Here is a 19,837-nt window from a genome sequence, read left to right on the forward strand (position 1 = left end):
ACTAGTACAATAATTAACAAGGTAAACTAAGTAATACAACAAGCTAAAAGCTAATTCAATATATGATTTAGGTTAACGTGAGAACCATCTTAGGGTGAGAACCCTCATCCTCACAGGTCCTTATTTTCATCTTGACCGTTAATCTTTTTTATCTCCCTACACAAACACCGACAAAGCCCATATGGATTTGAATAGAAGATATATGTGTCATCTTGTTTTAGCAATCTTCACCCCGTTTCCGCCATTGATATACTTCCACACTCTCACCATCTTTCTCCTCACCCCCAACATCCTCCACCACCAACGCTCATCCACTGCCGCTTAATCAACCTCGGTTTCTCTTTCCTTTCTCTCTCCATTACTCCGGTGTATATATCCTAAAACATGATGTATACTTTTATGTCTTTTTTATTTTTTAAAGATCAACGATGAAGAAATATTCAGGTTATTTGCATGCTTCTCTTACCTATATTGGCCTTGAGTGCTTTGTTCCTTGTCCAGTATCCTGATCGCATGCCTCTGTGACCCAAAACAATATGTATTGCTTTCTACATATGCCGTTTAATCAATATGGTGAACCTCATATGTGCATATTTTATCAACTCACTGTGCATATTTTTTTAACTAAATGTGCATAATATTTATGATCTGTAGAATGCAACTAAACAGAGTCTTATGTTAGGTTAATCTATTAGCGAGAATCAACCATAATTTAGTAGTCATATACACCTTATAGTACGTTGGAAGAAGGGGGGGTTGGGGGAGTTAGCTCCACTTGAAGTTTAGTTATAGGAACTAGGAAGGTGTACTGTAAATCAGTGGTTAGTTGCATCTAGCGATTTGAAGATGTATATACATATTAATTTCATTCGAAACAATGGAGGCAGACCCATAATACGGAAATTATGCAGTCGAAGGCCAAAAATAAGGCTATAATGTCATAACTGACACTTCATAGGCCATGAAAGACACTACAAGAAACCGGGCTGTTACCGACTAAAATTAACGACCACTATAAACGTAGTCATTAAAAAATTATTTACCGACCATTTAAAAAGTAGTCGGTGATTACCGACCATTTTTAGGGTAGTCGGTAAAATAACGACCATTTTTAGGGTAGTCGGTAAAATAACGACCATTTTTAGAGTAGTCGGTAAATTACCGACCATTTTTTAGGGTAGTCGGTAAATTACCGACTATTTTTAGAATAGTCGGTAAATTACCGACTATATTAAAACGTTTGCCGACTGTATGGCTAATTTATTTTCCCGAAAATCGTAGGTTAGTCGGTATAATTTATTACATTTGTTTACTTTGGGCTTCCTCCCCCCCTAACCCTAGCCATATAAAAGAGAAAAAAACCTTAACAACCCTCCTCTCACTCCTACTCACAGCCGTCCTCCTTAATTTCTTCTCTCACCTCCCTCTTTTTTCTGTCTCCTCCCAACCGTTCTTCATAATATTCAATCTCTTCATCATTTCTCCTTTCTTATCATCATGCATTTCATCCTTTCTATTATTGCCAAAAATAAACTTAATTTCATAGATTCACCATAATTGTTACGATAACTATGGAAGATACAACCTTTTAAGCAAATATGGAGCCAACCTCGAAGGAGCAATCACCGAACTCGCAATTGAAGATCGGGTGAATTCCAGACCAATTTCTTTTCTCGCTCCTTGTAGGCGGAGATTCATAAACTCAAGGTAAATTTCTGGGTTAATCTTTTTTTCGGGTTTGATTGGTTTTTTTTCCTAAAAAGTAGTCTGGTATTTTTCAGTTGATTGGTTTTTCAGTTGATGGTTTTGATCACTCTTAATGACTTTCTTCTTTCAAAAATATATTTCTTTTATTAGGGGATCCAGCTTTAGGTTTGATTGGTATTTGTTATTTTATTGATTTATCTGTGCGAATTTCATTTTTTTTTACTTTTATAATTTGTTTATTTTGTTTATTTTGGATGCTTCTCAAAGAAGAAGATAGAAGAGCAAGAAATTGGAGTTTTTTATTGGAAATTTTTTTCAAGAAATTGAAGAATTGAAGTAGATTTTTTTTATTAGAAGAACAAGAAATTGAAGAGCAAGACAGATCAAAATTGGTTGAGCTTTTTTTATATTCTTTAATTTTCATCATCTGTACTTGTATTAACATATGGGATATAAAATTTTGATTACTTTTGAGTTTTATTTCAATTTGTTATATGTTTGATTTGAAATCTGGAGATATAAAAACCATTGCTAGTATTTTTCAGTTGATGGTTTTGGTTTTCTTGTAGAAGCTTCAAATGGAAACCAGTAAGGTTTCAATTTTTTTTTTTTTAAAAAAAAATCATTTTACCGACTACTTTTTTAGTAGGTAAATTACGACTACTAAAAAGGAGTCGTTAATTTACGACTAACTGAGTAGTAGGTAAATTACCGACTAAAAAAAAGTGGTCGTAATTTACCGACTAAGTTAGTCGGTGAATTACGACCACTTTTTTTTAGTCGGTAATTTACCTACTACTTAGTTAGTCGGTGATTTTCCGACTATCTTTAGTCGGTAAAGTAGTCGAAATTTTTTACTCACTACTTTTTAGTCGGAATTTGGCCAAACTCCGACCAGGTTATCACCGACAACCCTTTATCGACTACTTTTGGTCGGTAAATTTTTTTGCGACCAAAAAAGCTGTTTTAACGACTACTTTCAGCAGTCGTCAATTTGTCGTTTTCTTGTAGTGAGAATTACAAGCTACTGGGGGAGTTAGCTCGATCCACTTGAGTTATAGGAACTAGAAAGGTGCATATTTTTTAGTATAATGTGCATTTTTTTTCACTTTTAGAAAACAACATAAGAAAAGCAATCGTGCACATACAGTTTAAAAAATATGCACATATAGTTCAAATTTTTTTTTTGACGGGAAACGAAATTTGGCGAAAAAGGTGTGCAACACGAAGACTTCCAGGAGGTCACCCATCCTAGTAACATATAGTTCAAATTATATGCATATACAGTTTAAAAAATACGCACTAAATGGCCAATGCAGTTCTCACCCTAAGGGGAGTTCTCACCGTAAGACAGTTCTCACCGGAACCTCACCCTTAAATATATATCATTAATATATTAGCTAAAGTCAACATTGAAGACAATACATAAACACCAAAAAGTCCACTTATAAAAATAGGAATTTGTTACGTACCCATCAATAATTATGTTGTACACTTGTAGTGCATATAGATATTTGAAATTTGTGAAAATTGACCTTTAATAGTTGACGTTGGGGTTATATGCATATGCTCAAGGACGAAGTAGTTAGGAGTAGGACAATATTTGGAATAGAAAACGCTTTGGAGAAGTAATCATTAGAACTACACATAGTATCATGCTATCTATGTCAAAAAAAAAACAACAAAAAAACATGGTATGTTGAGGACCATATGTTCTCTACTCCCTATCATAGTGTGGCCTGGTGCGCCATAGCCCATGGTGACCCTCTAGGCATCCTCTATATATATATATATATATATATATATATATATATATATATATATATATATAGGAAATGATCCCTTGCTTTGTTTATTCATTTACTAGAGTATTTATACAAAGATACTACTAGGGTTTACAAAGATACTAGGGTTTACAAGATATTCTACTTGCTATAATTGTTAATTTATACAATACATTTATCACACTCCCGCAGTCAAAGCATGAGGTTCTCATACCCTTAGTCTGTCCCGAAAATCATTGAAGAGTACGCGCAGAAGACCTTTAGTGAAAATATCAGCTATCTGATAACGGGACGGAACATGAAGAACACGAACATGTCCTTTAGCAACTTTTTCACATACCAAGTGTATATCCATCTCAATATGTTTAGTGCGTTGATGTTGAACTAGATTTCCGGAAAGATAAATTGCACTAACATTCTCATAGTTGACCAAAGTAGCCTTGTGAATAGGGTTTTTGAGTTCCAAGAGCAGATTGCGTATCCAACAAGACTCAGAAACAACATTATTTACCCCTATGTATTCAGCTTTGACACTGGAACGGGAGAGAGGGGATGGCGTTTTGACGACCACGATATGAGATTATCCCTAAGAAATACACAATACCCAGAAGTGGATTGCCTCGTATCCGGACAACCACCCCAGTCGGCATCCGAGTAAGACACTAGACTAGAGGTAGGGGATATGTATAAATGCAAGCCAAGAGAATGAGTACCTTGAATATATCTGATAATACGTTTCAAGGCGCGAAGATGTTCATCACGAGGATCATGACTATGGAGACAAACCTCTTGAACAACATAAGAGATGTATGGTCTAGTGAATGTGAGGTATTGAAGAGCTCCGATAAGACATCGATACTGAGATTGATCAGCGCAAGGGGAGCCTAAGGTTACGTTGAGCTTAGGATGAGTTTCGACAGGTGTCGAAACAGGGGCACAAGTTGAAATACCAGCTCGCTCTATGATTTCTTCGGCATATGTGCGCTGAGAGAGAAATAAACCAGCGGCATGTCGGGTCACAACGATGCCTAGAAAGTAGCTGAGGAGACCTAAGTCCTTCATGTCAAATTCGGAGCTGAGAAGAGACATAATGTGAAGTCGTAGAGCATCAGAGAAGGCAGTGAGAATGATATCATCAACATATAATAAGATGTAAGCTGTTTCAGCACATGATAAAAAATTAATAGAGAATGATCAAATTTGCTGTGAGTAAAGCCAATGGTGTAAACATAATCAGCAAACCTCTGATACCATGCCCGCGGGGGCTTGTTTCAGACCATATAGAGATTTCTTCAACAAGCATACATAATCTGGACGATTTGGGTCACGAAAACCCATAGATTGGTGCATGTAAACTGTTTCCTACAAGTGACCATGTAAGAAAGCATTTTTTACATACAACTGATGAATGGGCTAAGATTTATACAATGCAATGCTAAGAACAGATCGAATAGTAGCAGGCTTCACAACGAGACTGATTGTCTCATAACAATCTACACCAACCTGTTGAGATTGCCTATCACCTACAAGACGGGCTTTATGCCGCTCAAAATCACCATTAGATTTGCGTTTATGACAAAAAAAAAATCCACAAAGAGCGAATAATATTAACATCAACATGACAAGGTACTAACTCCCGTGTCTCATTTTTAATAAGAGCATTATATTCATCTAGCATGGCTTCTTTCCAATTTGGGTCTGATAGGGCCGCTTTCGGGTTATGTGGAATGGGAGAACACGTTCATCGAAGCGGTCAAATTAAGATGACATTTGGGCTTGAATATTCCATGAGAAGAACGAGTGGCCATGCGATGTGTGGACCGCTCAGGAGCAGCAGGCACACGGGGCGCATTGGGCTGGGAGGAACTCATTGGTGGGCTGGGATGCGGACTGTCCGTGGAGGACTGGTCCAACAGAGGAGACTTGATGTGATCTGGCAGTTGCTGGACCGTTGGGGAGTGGTCCAGTGGAAGAGAGGAGTTTGTGGTTTGGGCTAGGGGAGATAAGGGGGATTGTGGTTGGAGTGGGCTGGGCCGGCTGAAGGGGTGAATTAAGAGGAGATGGGATTCCCATATTTAGAAAATCCAAACTTGTGGCAGTTGGTTTGTGAATTTTTGAAAATGGGAATGTTGTCTCATCAAATAATACATGCCGAGAGATGATAATTTTTCCACTCGAGAGATCATAACATTTATACCCCCTATGATTACTAGGATAGCCCAAGAAAACACATGGAGTAGATCGGGATTGCAATTTATTGATTTTGGAGGAAGGAATCAATGGAAAACACAAACACCCGAATACTCGTAGGTGAGAATATGATGGATCTTTACAGGAAAGGAGTTGAGTAGGAGATTTTTGGTTTAGAAGTTTGGTAGGTAAAATGTTAAGAAGATAGGTAGCCATTTGAGCGCATGATGCCAAAAAGAGGGTGTCCTAGAGGAATGCACAAGGAGAGTTTGAATTAAATTATTAATTGTTCGAATTTTTTGCTCGGCTTTTCCATTTTGGGAGGATGTATGAGGACATGAGAAACGGAAAGCCATACCATTTTTTAAACAAAATAATTTAAACGATTCATTGTAATATTCCCAGCCATTGTCACATTGAAAACACTTGATTGTGCATTCAAATTGAGTTTGAATGAAGCTGCTAAATTTGAGAAATACGGAGAAAAACTTGAGATTTTGCACCTAAGGGAAAATTCCACAAGAAGTTTGTGAAATCATCCAAAAATAGAAAATAGTATTTGCGAGCGGAAGAGCTTAAGACCGGAGAGGTCCATAAATCACTATGGAAAATATCAAATGGCATTAAAGTTCGAGAATTTGAATCAAGAAAAGGTAATTAACATGTTTACCCAAAATACACGACCGACAAACCAAAGGTAAAGAATTCCGAGTACAATCAATAAGTTTATTATTTTAGAGAGAATTTAAAACTAAAGACCCCGGATGACCCAATCGGTCGTGCCATAATGATGAAGACAAGGAAGTGAAGCAGAAGGTCGGTTGGCTTGATTTGTGGAGATAAGAGGATAAAGATCACCCGTGCTATTACATCGCATTCGATGTATCCCCGTCTGAACTCAACTGTAATATTATTATCAATGGTAAATTTACGAACGAAAATTAAGTTTTTGATGAGTTTAGGGGCATGAAGGAAATTTTTAAGATGAAGAGACGGATTAGGAAGAGACTTATGACCATAACCTCGAATTGGAATTTCATGACCATTGCCAACAATAATATTATGTTTCGTGCTCGTATTAAAATAAGGAGAGAGAGTACCTCCATTTGCAGTAATATGTGACGTGGCACCGGTGTCCATATATCAATTATCATCATCCAGTGCTTGAAGGGACATTGTATGCATTGCCGCCTCTATGTTAGTGGGAGAGTAGGTAGGTGGGCCTTGAGCAGAATAAGCTTGTGTGGACCTTGCACCAAGAATCCTAGACCCACGTACTTGATGTTGCATGGGATATGGACAAGGAGGCACTGCCCAATTCTATTGCATTGGAGGACCGACATGCGGAACCCACTGCCAAGATCCCCACTGCTGCTGCACCTGCTGACCGTCGGCGGCCGGTGTCCTGGAGGAATTTCTGTTATTGTGGCCGCCTCTATTCTTTCCACGACCACCTTTCTTGCGGCCATGATTACCAAGACCGCCATTGTGACCTCCCCTTCGAGGCTGATTGTGACAGTTTACGGATGGAGAGTGTTTGTTAGAGTCGTATGTGGTAAGGAGAGCAGTGGATTCAATGGCCGCACCGTGATCCGCTTGGTGGGTTTGCAGCGTTCTTCCATACACAAGCTAGAACAAGCCTCCGTGAAGGGGGGGATTGGTTTGGCACGAGAAAGAGATATTGCCATTCCATCATAATTCGCGTTCATCCCTGCAATGAGACGCAACATGAGCCTATTATTAGACACCAGAGCACCGACGCCAGCAAGTTGGTCGGCAAGAGTCTTAAGCTCGAGGAAATAGGCATCCATGTTAGGAAAGTTGTCGAGTTTGACATCGTTGAATCGTTATTCCAAGTAAACTGCCCGTGAGATTTCGTTGTCTTGAAAAATCAATCAAAGGCTTTCCCAAGTCTGCATGGCGGTGGTGTCGGGGACGATAATGGTTCCCAAGAGATCGTGAGAGATGGTCCCATATATCCATTGTAGGACAACAGCATCAAGACGGTGCCATTCGTATTGTTCAGCAACTGTTTTCTCTTTGACTAATTCGCCAGCTGCCGGAGGAGGAGCCGGAATAATGTGATCGATAACCCGATGCACATGGCAATGTAATTTGAACAGTTCTTTCCAGTGAGAGTATTAGCCTTTATTCAACTCCAAAACAATGGGAACAACATTTTTGATATTGGAGAGAGTTGGATTGGAGTTGTCTGCCATGGGCAAAAGAAGAAGGGAGGGAGAGAAAAGACGGCATAAACTGTATTATGGTTCAGGAAAGGGGCCTGATACCATGTAGAAATGATCCCTTGCTTTGTTTATTCATTTACTAGAGTATTTATACAAAGATACTACTAGGGTTTACAAGATATTTTACTTGCTATAATTAACAATATATACAATATATTTATCATTGTATTACTTCTTATAGATTATTGAGAATTTGTGGTCAATTCATTTAAGTTGACCAAAAAATTATTTACATGGTTACCATATATATATTGTAGAGGTGTTTGGTTATGAGAGCTAGGTTTAGAGAGAAAAAATGTTTTTAGAAGTGAATAGAGGTTTGACCGTTTCAAAAAGCTAATGGGAGTGTTTGGTAGGAGACGTTTGGAAGAGAGTTTTGGGATAATAAAAACTAATTCCCAAAAAGCCCAAAATATGAGCTTTTTGCATTATAGGTTTGAAGAAGTTGGTGTAAAATGACAAATTTTTCATAATATTGATGAAAACTACAACGCTGACCAACCTACATTTCATTCAACGTCATTAATGGTCATTTGAAAATTAAACTAACAACTAATTTACCAAATATTTTAGACAAACAAATAACTCGATCAAATAGTCAAACCAACTAATACAGAACAACTACCTTTTAATAGCTAAGTTAAATGATCTACCAAATAATTGCCAAATAGAGCTTGTGTATTTGTGATGTGATCTAGCATGTAATGATATGGGAAGTGTTCCGTGTATATTTACAACTACGAAGTACATATCATATCTAATTAAAGCTCGGCGAGGTGGCTATCTTATATGTGTTTGATAGGATGATTTTCGTGTCGTTAACGAATACCACTTAATCAAACCAAATTTATAAACTCCTAGTCTACACAATATATTGGTTATAGTGGTAAGTTTCGGGATCATCCCAAGAGAATGGTGAGTAAGAATTCAACCAACTAAAGCTCGAGCTAGTTTAGAAAGGAAAGGGGATTAGGTTTGCAACAAACTAACAATTCTAATGGCTAATTAATAAGAGAATCAAGATGGAAACAACTAGGGGAATGGGGGTTCAACAAGGGTTCGCTAGGATAAGACGAAAGGTTCACTAAACATTGAAAAGAAATGATAATTAGGGGGAAAACCACGCATATAGCTTTCATCACCTTTCGATTAAAAAGCACTAGTCATGTAATCCCGATGTAAAGCTTTTGCATAACCTCGAGACTAGAGAAACTCAAAATTGCAACAAGTTTAGCCCATATGCCTACTAATTCTCAATCTCTTGGCAAATTAGCATAAAACATTCTAATCAACCAACTATAAATAGCATTTGCAACTACTAATCTAGTAAGACATGGAAATCCTAATTACCGAGTAACAATTTAATCACAACAATATCATGAATTCCCATGTAATATCCCAATTACTACCCAAGCTTCACCCCTACCCCTAGCAAGATATTACTCAAGAGCCATGGAAATAGAAAGCAAACTAAGTATTGAAATCAAACAACGAATCATGCTAATTAATCAAAAACGAAATTAAAATCAAGAAAATCAAACAAACATATTTTTGGGGTTTTCTTAGTATGGAGGAAATCATCAAAAATAAATAAAAAATCAACAAAGATTGAAGAGCAATCGAGATTAAGGAGAAAGAAATTTACTAGAAGCTTAAAAGAATTCTACACTTGAAATTGATCTTCAAAGGCAATAAACCTAAGGCTAAGTGTTTCTCTCTCTATAACTTCTAAGAATTCTGAAACTTAGAACAATAATGGAATACCCCAAAATTTTGGAAAAACTGAGTATTTATACTCTTTCCTAAAAATGACAAAATAAACTACAAAATAAATAAATAAAACTGGATGTCAGAGCGGGCGCACAAATGAGTGAGAGAAAATAAGGAATCCAAAATCACGATAAAGGTGCGGGCTCACCAATTGGGGTGCGGGCGCACACCTATGAGGCGCTGATGTGTTTCAAGGCGCATAAGAGAAATGAGAAGTCAGCTACGGAGATCGGTACTGGCACACATCTTTATGGTGCGGGCGCACCTCGCTTGAAAGCTCAAAATGGCAATTTACAGTAGCTTCTGCCAAAAATCTACAAAGGAATCTCCCTTCGTGTGCAGGCGCACCCATTTGGGTGCGGGCGCACCGTTCTGCAAACTCTATAATATCTGGAATCTCTTCTATGAGGTGGTGTCGGAGCTTAGATGTTGGTGCCGGCGCACCACTTGCTTAAATTCCTTTTTCTTCCTTTGAATTTGTCCAAGTTCCTACTAAGGTAAAATAAACGTATAAAAAAGAAATAAAACTAAGGAAAAACGATCTAAACTAAGAATTAAGAATTATTAGGAATTCAACTAAAACTAAAAATATAAGTAAAAGAAGAAATAAGAACGAAAACTAAAAGAAAATAATAAAGAAATAAAGGTTTGGAGCGTCATAAATGTCGCTCATCAGTGTTGCAAACACATATCATCCAACAACAAGACAAAATAGGGAAAGGGTAAAGTACCATTTCTTTAAAAAAAAGTACCATTTATTTTTTTTAAAAATGTACCATTGTTGTGAATAAACAGGAGAGGTAAGAGAGAGAATAGTGTTATGTATCTTATTTCATATAATACCATATATATATATAGGATACAACAGTTAGGGTTTTGCTGAACCCTAGAATATTTCGGAGATATTAACGGGGGTATAATAGGCATCCATGTTATATTTCATAACACTCCCCCTTGGATGTCTATTATACAAAAATAAAATTTCTCTCTTAAAATAAAATATTTCCTAATGTGCGTACGATGCTGCCTTATTAAAAACCTTACCAGGAAAACCTAGTGGGAAAAATCATGGTTAAGGGAAAAAGAGTGCAACGCACATCTACTCCCCCTCATGATTACATAACTTGAGATCTTTGAGACAACGCAATCCAATCTGGTAAACTAATTTCTTGAAAGTAAGCGCCTTGGTAAATAGGTCTGCCAAACTTTCACTTGAACGAATCTGTAGAACCTGTACATCACCATTTTTCTGCAATTTGTGGGTGAAGAAGAATTTTGGTAAAATGTGCTTTGTTCTATCACCTTTGATGTATCCTTTCTTGAGTTCTGCAATGCATGCTGCATTATCCTCATACATAACTGTGGGAGCTTCTTTCCCTGTGGATATGCCACAATCTTCTCGTATATGTTGAATTACAGACCTAACCATACACATTCACGACTAGCTTTGTGGATAGCTAAAATTTCTGCATGGTTAGAAGAAGTAGTTGCAATAGTTTGCTTCATGGAACGCCAAGAAATGGCAGTACCACCACATGTGAACACATATCCTATTTGTGATCAAGCATTATGGGGATCAAACAAATATCATGCATCTGCAAAGCCAATTAAGTCTTCTTTGGTCTGGCTACAAAAGAATAATCCCATATCTTTCGTTCCTTGGAGGTAACTAAGTACATGTTTTATCCCATTCCAATGCCTTCGAGTTGGACATGAGCTAAACCTTGCTAATAGATTTACTGTAAATGATATGTCAGGTCTCGTATGACTAGCAAGGTACATCAATACCCCTATTGCACTTAATGATGATACTTCAGGACCAAAGATTTCTTCATCATTTTCCCGAGGTCGGAATGGTTCTTTATCCACATCTAGTGATCTTACAACCATTAAGCTACTCAGCGAATGTGCTTGATCCAAGAGAACCTTTTTAGTACCTTTCCTGTGCATGTTGTTTGATGCAAAAGAATTCCATTCTTTAGGTGCTCAATTTTTATCCCTAAGAAAATTTTTGTCTTTCCAAGATCTTTCATTTCAAATTCTTTCTTCAAATATTCCACTGTAAGTGAAATCTCTTCATGAGTACCAACAATGTTTAAATCATCAACATACACTACAATTATTACAAATCCTTCCCCAAATCTCATTATAAAAATACATGGACTGATGGGGTCATTCTTATAGCCTTTTTTTAGCAAGTACTCACTTAGGCGATTATACCACATACGCCCTGATGGTTTCAATCCATAAAGAGACTTATTTAATTTTATGCAGTAATGTTCTCGAGAACTAGAATTAGCTGCTTCTGGCAGTTTAAATCCTTCCGGGACTTTCATATAAATGTCATTGTCCAGTGGCCCACACAAGTAGCTGTGACTACATTCATTAAACGTAAATCAAGTCCTTCTCTTATTGCCAGACTGATAAGAAATTTGAAAGTAGTTCCATCCACCATAGGAGAGTAAGTTTCTTCATAATCAATTCCAGGTCTTTGTGAGAATCCTTGTGCAACTAAAGGTGCTTTGTATCGCACAATTTCTCCATCTTCATTCCTCTTTCGCACAGAGACCCATTTATGTCCCACTGGTTTTACGCCTTTAGGTGTACGAACTACTGGTCCAAATACTTCTCTCTTTGCAAGAGATTTTAATTCTGCCTCAATTGCTTCCTTCCATTTTTTCCAATTATCACTTTGTGTAAACTCTTCAATAGACTTTTGTTCTTGATCCTCATTTTCATCCATAACATCAACTGCTACATTGCATGCAAAATTTTCATCGACGTCGATTTTATTTCGATTCCATTTTATTCCAGACATGACATAATTAGTTGAGATCTCTTCATTGTCAGGTACCTTAATTTCTTCATTCGTCATGTATAATGTCTCTTCTGGAGATCCTTCATAATTCTTTGCTTCCTCGATCTGGCCATTATCAATCGCCGCTCCTTTTCTTTTCCGAGGATTCTTATCTTTGGAACCAATAGGTCTACCACGCTTCAGGCGTGTTGTAGACTCACTAGCAATTTGATATTGTCCTGCTGGGACATCAATTTTAGTTGGAGCATTTACAGCTAGTATATGTGACTTGGTCACTCTATTTGGGTCAGTAAATGCGCCTGGCAATTGATTTGCTAAGCTTTGTAAATGAATTATCTTTTGTACTTCTAATTCACATTGTTTAGTACGAGGGTCAAGATGAGACAATGATAATTCATTCTAATTGATTTACTTCTCCAGTTGTTTATTTTCTCCCCCTAATGTTGGAAAGACTAACTCATTAAATGACAGCCTGCAAATTGAGCCTTAAATAGATCCCCTGTAGGTGGCTCTAGATATTTAATTATTGATGGAGATTCAAATCCAACATACATTCCTAATATCCTTTGAGGACCCATCTTGTGGAGCAATTGGAACATATACAGCACATCCAAAAACTTTCAGGTGGGAAATATTTGGTTCCTGACCAAAAACCAATTGTGATGGGTAGAAATTTTGATTGCTTGTTGGCCTGATGAGAAGTAATGCTGCTGCACGTTATATAGCATGTCCCCAATCAGAGATTGGGAGTTTGAACTTTATATGTAATGGTCTAGCTATCAACTGGAGACACTTGATTAATGATTCAGCTAGACCATTTTGTGTATGAACATGTGTTACAGGATGTTCAACACTTATCCCATTGGACATGAAATAATCATCAAATGCTTGAGAAGTGAATTCACCAGCATTATCAAGACGAATGGCCTTCATAGGAAAATCTGGAAAATGTGCTCGTAATCTAATGAATTGAGCAAGTAGTCTCGAAAACGCTAGGTTGCGAGTTGATAACAAGGATACATGTCTGTCTACTTGATGCGTCAATTAAAACCATAAAATATCTAAATGTTCCATGCGGTGGGTGAATTGACCCACAAATATCTCCTTGTATACGTACCAGAAAATTGATAGATTCAAAATTTATTTTGGGTGGTGAAGGCCGTACTATCAACTTGCCTTGTGAGCAAGCAGCACATGAGAAATCATTAGGAAGAATCTTCTTGTTCTTCAATGAATGTCCACATGAACTTTCAATTGTTTTTTGCATGATCATTATTGAACCGGGGTGGCCCAACCGGTTATGCCAAACAATAAAATTATCTGTAAACTTCTGGTTTACTATACATATGTTTCAATTTTATTGATTTTAGTGTAGTACAAACCAGTGGAAAATGCAGGTAATTTCTCCAAAATATGCTTAGTGCCTTGGGTAATACTCGTGATGTGAAGGTATTCAATATTTCCTTCACTTATTGTCTCAACGTGATATCCATTATGTCGAATATCTTTAAAGCTCAATAAATTTCTTTGAGAATTGGGAGAATATAATGCATCAATCATTTCAAATTTCGTTCCCATAGGCAATAATATATTTGCTCTTTTGGAGCCTTCAGTTATCTTTGTTCTACCTGATATAGTACTTACACTAGTTTCTTTCATTATCAAATGAGAGAAATATCTCTTGCTTTTCAGTATGGTATTAGTAGTTGCATTGTCCGCTAGGCATAAATCTTCATCATTCATTGCTAACTGAACTTGAGGGGTATTCATGTTCTTCAAATAAATGAAATGACAATAATATATAAGAATAATTTAAAAATCGAAATTTAACAATGTCATATAAAATCAGAGTTCAAACAAATAAAATCCAAAATAAAATAAGATGAATCCAAGAAAACAAAGTTTTATTCTTTAAATGACCATAAACGACCCTAAGGATTAATTATTCCCTTCAGGGGTGGTGAAGAATCAGCAACTTCCAGGTGAGTTGTATCACCACAATCAACGCCACCTTCGCCATCTTCGTACACAAGATTTGTTTCTACTTTCTTTTCCTTTTGCTTCATTGATTATTGATAGAGTTCAACCAAGTGTTTCGGTGTACGACATGTACGAGACCAATGACATTTTCCTCCACATCGATAACATACATTGGTCACATTCTTGCTTTTATCTTTTTCTTGATTGTTACCATCTTTATTGTCCCAATTCTGGCGGGAATATGGGTCTTGAAAGAATCACCTCGGCCTCGACCTCGACCTCAACCATATCCGTATCCACGTCCACGTCCACGTCCACGTTCACGTCCTTGACCACGTCCTCGACCACAATTGTTGGCATGATATTTTTCTTTTCCATTATGGGATGTCACATTCGCTTCAGGGAATAGATTAGAACCAGTTGGACATGATTCATGATTTTTCATCAATATCTAGTTATTTTGCTCAGCCACAAGGAGACAAGATATAAGTTCAGAATATTTCTTAAATCCCTTTTCACGGTATTGTGTCTGCAGGACAATGTTATTTGCGTGAAAGGTAGAGTATGTTTTCTCTAGCATTTCTGCATCAGTGATTTTCTCTCCACATAATTTCAATTGTGAAGTAATATTATAGTTTTCTGGTGGTCATACATCTCCTTTAGATTACTCCAAAGGACTTGTGGATCTTTTACAGTCAAGTACTCTATCTTAAGACCCTCATAGAGGTGATGGCGAAGAAATATCATAGCCTAAGCTTTGTTTTGACATGTTGCTTTATTTCCTTCTTTGATTGTTTCACCAAGGTCTTTTATAATACCAAAGACAAATAGTTCTTTCCAGTAATATCAAGGGTCGCAAATTCAAGTTTCGTAAGGTTCGACATTCACTATACAAGTTAATGATACTAATTAGGGTTTTCGAACGACAATCTAAAACTTGATAAGAAGCATACGTTTAGATGTAAAATAAAATAGAGCAATAATCATGTATTCTGTAGATCGAATTAGACTAAAAACAAATATCTAACCGGGCCATAGAGTTCCTTCTCAAAACTACTACTACGCATAACAAACAAAATAATATGCATTACGCATGTCATACAAAATAATTATGCTTTGTATAAATAAAATAATATGTACTACGAGTACATGGTTTAGAAACATTGTTTTAGAGACATCAAATCATAAAAATAGCCAACTGCGTTGATAATTAAAATAAATAAAAAAACGGCCAATTAAAACAATAGATATATATATGGATCAAGACTATCGAAGTATGTAAATTTGCGGCACATATTGAACTATATAAATTGCAAATTCCATAATACAGAACTATCGAGTAATATTATTTTACCATGATTATATTGATCAAATTTAAATAATAAAATAGTTAAAGTAAAGTTACACGGATTGTATGATATTTTCTTGCTTTTCTTTTTGATGGACGGCTAGGGTTTCCCTTTGTTTCTTGTCTGCTCAGTCGGTTAGGGTTTGATGTTGATAACGTGTTGTAAATAAACAGGAGAGATAAGAGAGAGAATAGTGTTGTGTATCTTATTCCATATAGTACCGGATATATATAGGATACAACAGTTAGGGTTCTGCAAAACCCTAGAATATTCCGGAGATATTAACGGGGGTATAATAGGCATCCATATTATATTTCATAACAACCAATTCTTTTTTTTAAAGTACCATTTCTTTTTAAAAAAAGTACCATTCAATTTTTTTTGTCTTTTTTCCTATTTCGCCTTTTGTTGTGATATGTATTTGCAAACACATATCTATATGCAAATATACTTTCTCTATCTAATTACGCACAATGCACATAAAATAGGTAAAACTAGATTAGATTCCGTGTACGCATAGATATATAAAATTATTTTATTTATTTATAAAAAACTAATATATTTTTCCTCATAAAGTGATTAATTAATAAATTTTGAACATTCTCATTTAATCATTTAAAATGCAATTCTCATCCTATACTTATTACATATTTTATATACTTAATTTGCTAATTTATCCATTAAATGTTACCAAAACCATTTTAAACAAATTATTATTATTATTATGTGGTATCTATTAACTTTCATACTTTATATTCCAATATTTGTTTTGCCATACATAAACAGTTTATAAAAAAGGATAGAAAACAAAAAACAAATGACGTTGATATAATTTTAGAAAAACGTTTTTTGCGAGAAAATTATGTGTCACATTCTTGCTTCTGGTGTTTGGGACTCGTCATTTTTCCCTTTGCTTCTACTGGCCAGATTATTAAATTGACGAGAAAACGTACAAAAATCTAGTTGTTGAAATGTTTTTCCCTTTTATATTAGTGGGTACTTCTAGAATTAGACGTGTTAGAATTTTGATGACATTCAGATTTATTGTTATACATGGAACCTTTAGAATGGATGTTCTTGTTTTATGGAATGTGGTACTCGAGTAGGAACATTTGGCAATTTTTGAGTGGTGAAACTAGAAGATGGTACAAATTTTCATATTCTGATATGTGTTTTATACTTTGATATGTAACTTGTTGTGCAGAATAAGACTAATTACTCTAAGAACACTCGGAACAATTAGTACTCCATATGCTTTTTGAAATATATATGGTTAACTTTATTTTTTTAGACCATGTTTTGTTAGTTTTAAGCAAAAATGGGTAGTGGTTTATGCGAGTACTAAAAGTGGGTAATTGCAAGGTCTGTATAATAGTTTGAATAGATTGGTTGCAATATTTGAATTAATTGGTTTTTTTGCAAAATTATTTTGTGATTTTTTGAATGAAATGATTTCTTATGTTGTGGCAGAAAAGGAGAATGGGATTATGTTGTAATCTCGAGGGAGGTAGCTTGTATGAGTGGATGATGCTAGACTTGGGAAGTGGAGCACGAAGATCGAAGAGAGATAGTGATCTTCAGTACCCTCCCCTGAATTGAATGACCAGGGTGAACATTTTCTTACACCTACCCGAACAAAACGACGCGAGGTGTAACACCCTAATAGTTCATTGCTTTTATAAAATCATTTTCCAACTTAAAATAAAGGAATTACTATAGTATTACCACCACCGTGATAGCGGCTAAGGCTAGTACCAGAATTACTCAGCGAAATTCATAAACTGATTTTAAATCATTATAGTCTAGACTAAATAAAATAAATAGAGTTTTAAACATTGCGAGTAAATAAACTCTCTCATTCAACCCCTTGAAAGATTACTTGGCCTGCAAGTCACCTCTAGAAACTTGTTTATTAATATTCTACTCCCCAACAATGCAAGTGCAAATTATGGATCATCGTAGAGTTATTACGGCAAAGGCCATGACCAAAACATAAAGCACGTAATCAGCGAAAGCTGAGTACAAACAAGCTAGAATGAAATCCTATATCTATCATGCTTCATTCTAACGATAAATTATATCGCATGCGAAAGCCAACTAAGTAAACAATTAATCATGAAGACAAGACTCCACTCTCGACATGACTCTTGACTCATAGATCTAGATTAATTAAAATAAGCTTCGAACAGGCCCAAAAGAAATATCCAATACGGAAGAGTGTTGGGAGCCAACCAAACACTAAAATAAATATCCATTACGGAAGGGTGTTGGGAGCCAGCCAAACACCAAGATAAATAATAATAAAAATAACCCACTTGTTGGACCATACTGACAGAACTCCAGCGCATAAAAATAAAATGAAACAACGTATTGTATCATTAATAGAAGTACAAACTCCTTGGTAACATACTCCCCCCATTGTTCATACTCAAGGTATATACGTTCCAAGAGTTTTGAAGCTTGTTCAGGTTGCACTTTACGTTTATTAATATTTTCTCACAAGGTGAACTCAAGACACAACAACAAGGCATTTAATAAACAGACAACCAAAGAATACTCCCTTTAAATCCATTAGGACTTGTGATCAAACATACAAGACTCAAGTGATATTACTCCCATTGTTCCTTCTCAATATACTATTGAGATTCCACGACATGCCTGTTAACATGCGGGTTGTGCACTAGGCACGAAAAAATCCTTAATTCAATTCACATATACTTCCCAAACATAGCCTGCAAACGGGGTAGAATAAATAGTGCAACGAGGTACGAATACTTGGCTCAAAATATTCTAGACATTACGTACGGTAGCATTAAAATAATCCCTTGCATGTGAAACAACCCATATATGCATATAGTACTTGAACAACATGCTTGATATTTAATTCAACGATCGTAGATAGTCACAACATGCTTGTTCAATAAAAACCATAGTTCCACAATAATCCAAACATGTTCGTTCGCAACATCAAACATGAATCCATAATAATACAACATGTTCGTTCACAACATCAAACATGAATTCATAACAATTCGATTCGCATGAATCACAATAATAGCATATTTGAATCCTCGTGAAAACGGTGGTTGTAAACACCTAATTTGTGTCTCCGCTAATGGGATAATGACAAAACCATTACCCTTGCTAGGTGGTTGGTACAACTCCATGCGGAAGTCCCGATTGCTAAGATATATTCCAAAATCCAATGTCCAATTCCCGAGACTGTTCCCATTTCGGAACTCGGTACAAAATTTCAATTTCCAAAAATCAAATTCAAAATCCAAACACAATCTCACCCAATGGACCTCTCCATTGGTTTTACAATGCCGTTTCCAGTCGAAATGCCATTAAGCAATAAAAAAATCGGGCGTCGACCCATAAAACTGAGCATGTCAGGCCCCATCCCATAAAACCAAGTCCAAAATACAAAACCCGTAAGCGAAAAGGTGTGTTTTTAGTCGCAAAATGCCTTAACCACCAAGCAAAGCTACGCTCCAAATTCGTACAAATTCGTACAAGGTACAAAGCTACAATACAAAAGAAAAGGATTGTGTCATCGTCGTTTTTTTGGCGGAACCTAAGACACGTCACGCTGGGCGCTGACGTGGCTTGGCGTTTAGCCGCATAATCTTATATTTAAACCCCTCATTTTCACCCAAATGAAGGGGGATGAACAATTATTACAACGTCATAATACTGGTTTTTCCTCTCAAAATTCAAACACAAATTCAATCTTTAATTTTCAATTTTCCTACAATTTTCTAAAATATCAAAGCAATTGGGAGTACAAATCGGAAAACTAGCGTAAATCTAGCAAGGTAAACCGATCCCTAATACAAATTATCATGATTCAATCAAAGTTTCTACCTTTCTAATTTCAAGTTTACTAATCCCATGATGTTCTTGTGTTGATTCATACACACTTGAACTAGGAAATGTCAAAAAGGAGTAATCTTTGAGGGGATTTCATACTTGAAACCCTCCCCCCCC

General features: G+C 36.2%; 1 long non-coding RNA gene across 1 annotated transcript; it reads left to right on the plus strand.

Moving 5' to 3' along the window:
* The first annotated feature begins 1,030 nt into the window (after positions 1 to 1,030).
* LOC110783503 (uncharacterized) lies at positions 1,031 to 17,577 on the plus strand. The gene is made up of 2 exons (XR_008930584.1): positions 1,031 to 1,707; positions 17,318 to 17,577. It is a non-coding gene; the product is annotated as an uncharacterized lncRNA (long non-coding RNA).
* Positions 17,578 to 19,837: the final 2,260 nt, after the last annotated feature.

Source organism: Spinacia oleracea, chromosome 3, assembly GCF_020520425.1.
Source record: "Spinacia oleracea cultivar Varoflay chromosome 3, BTI_SOV_V1, whole genome shotgun sequence".
NCBI classification, from domain to species: Eukaryota; Viridiplantae; Streptophyta; class Magnoliopsida; order Caryophyllales; family Amaranthaceae; genus Spinacia; species Spinacia oleracea.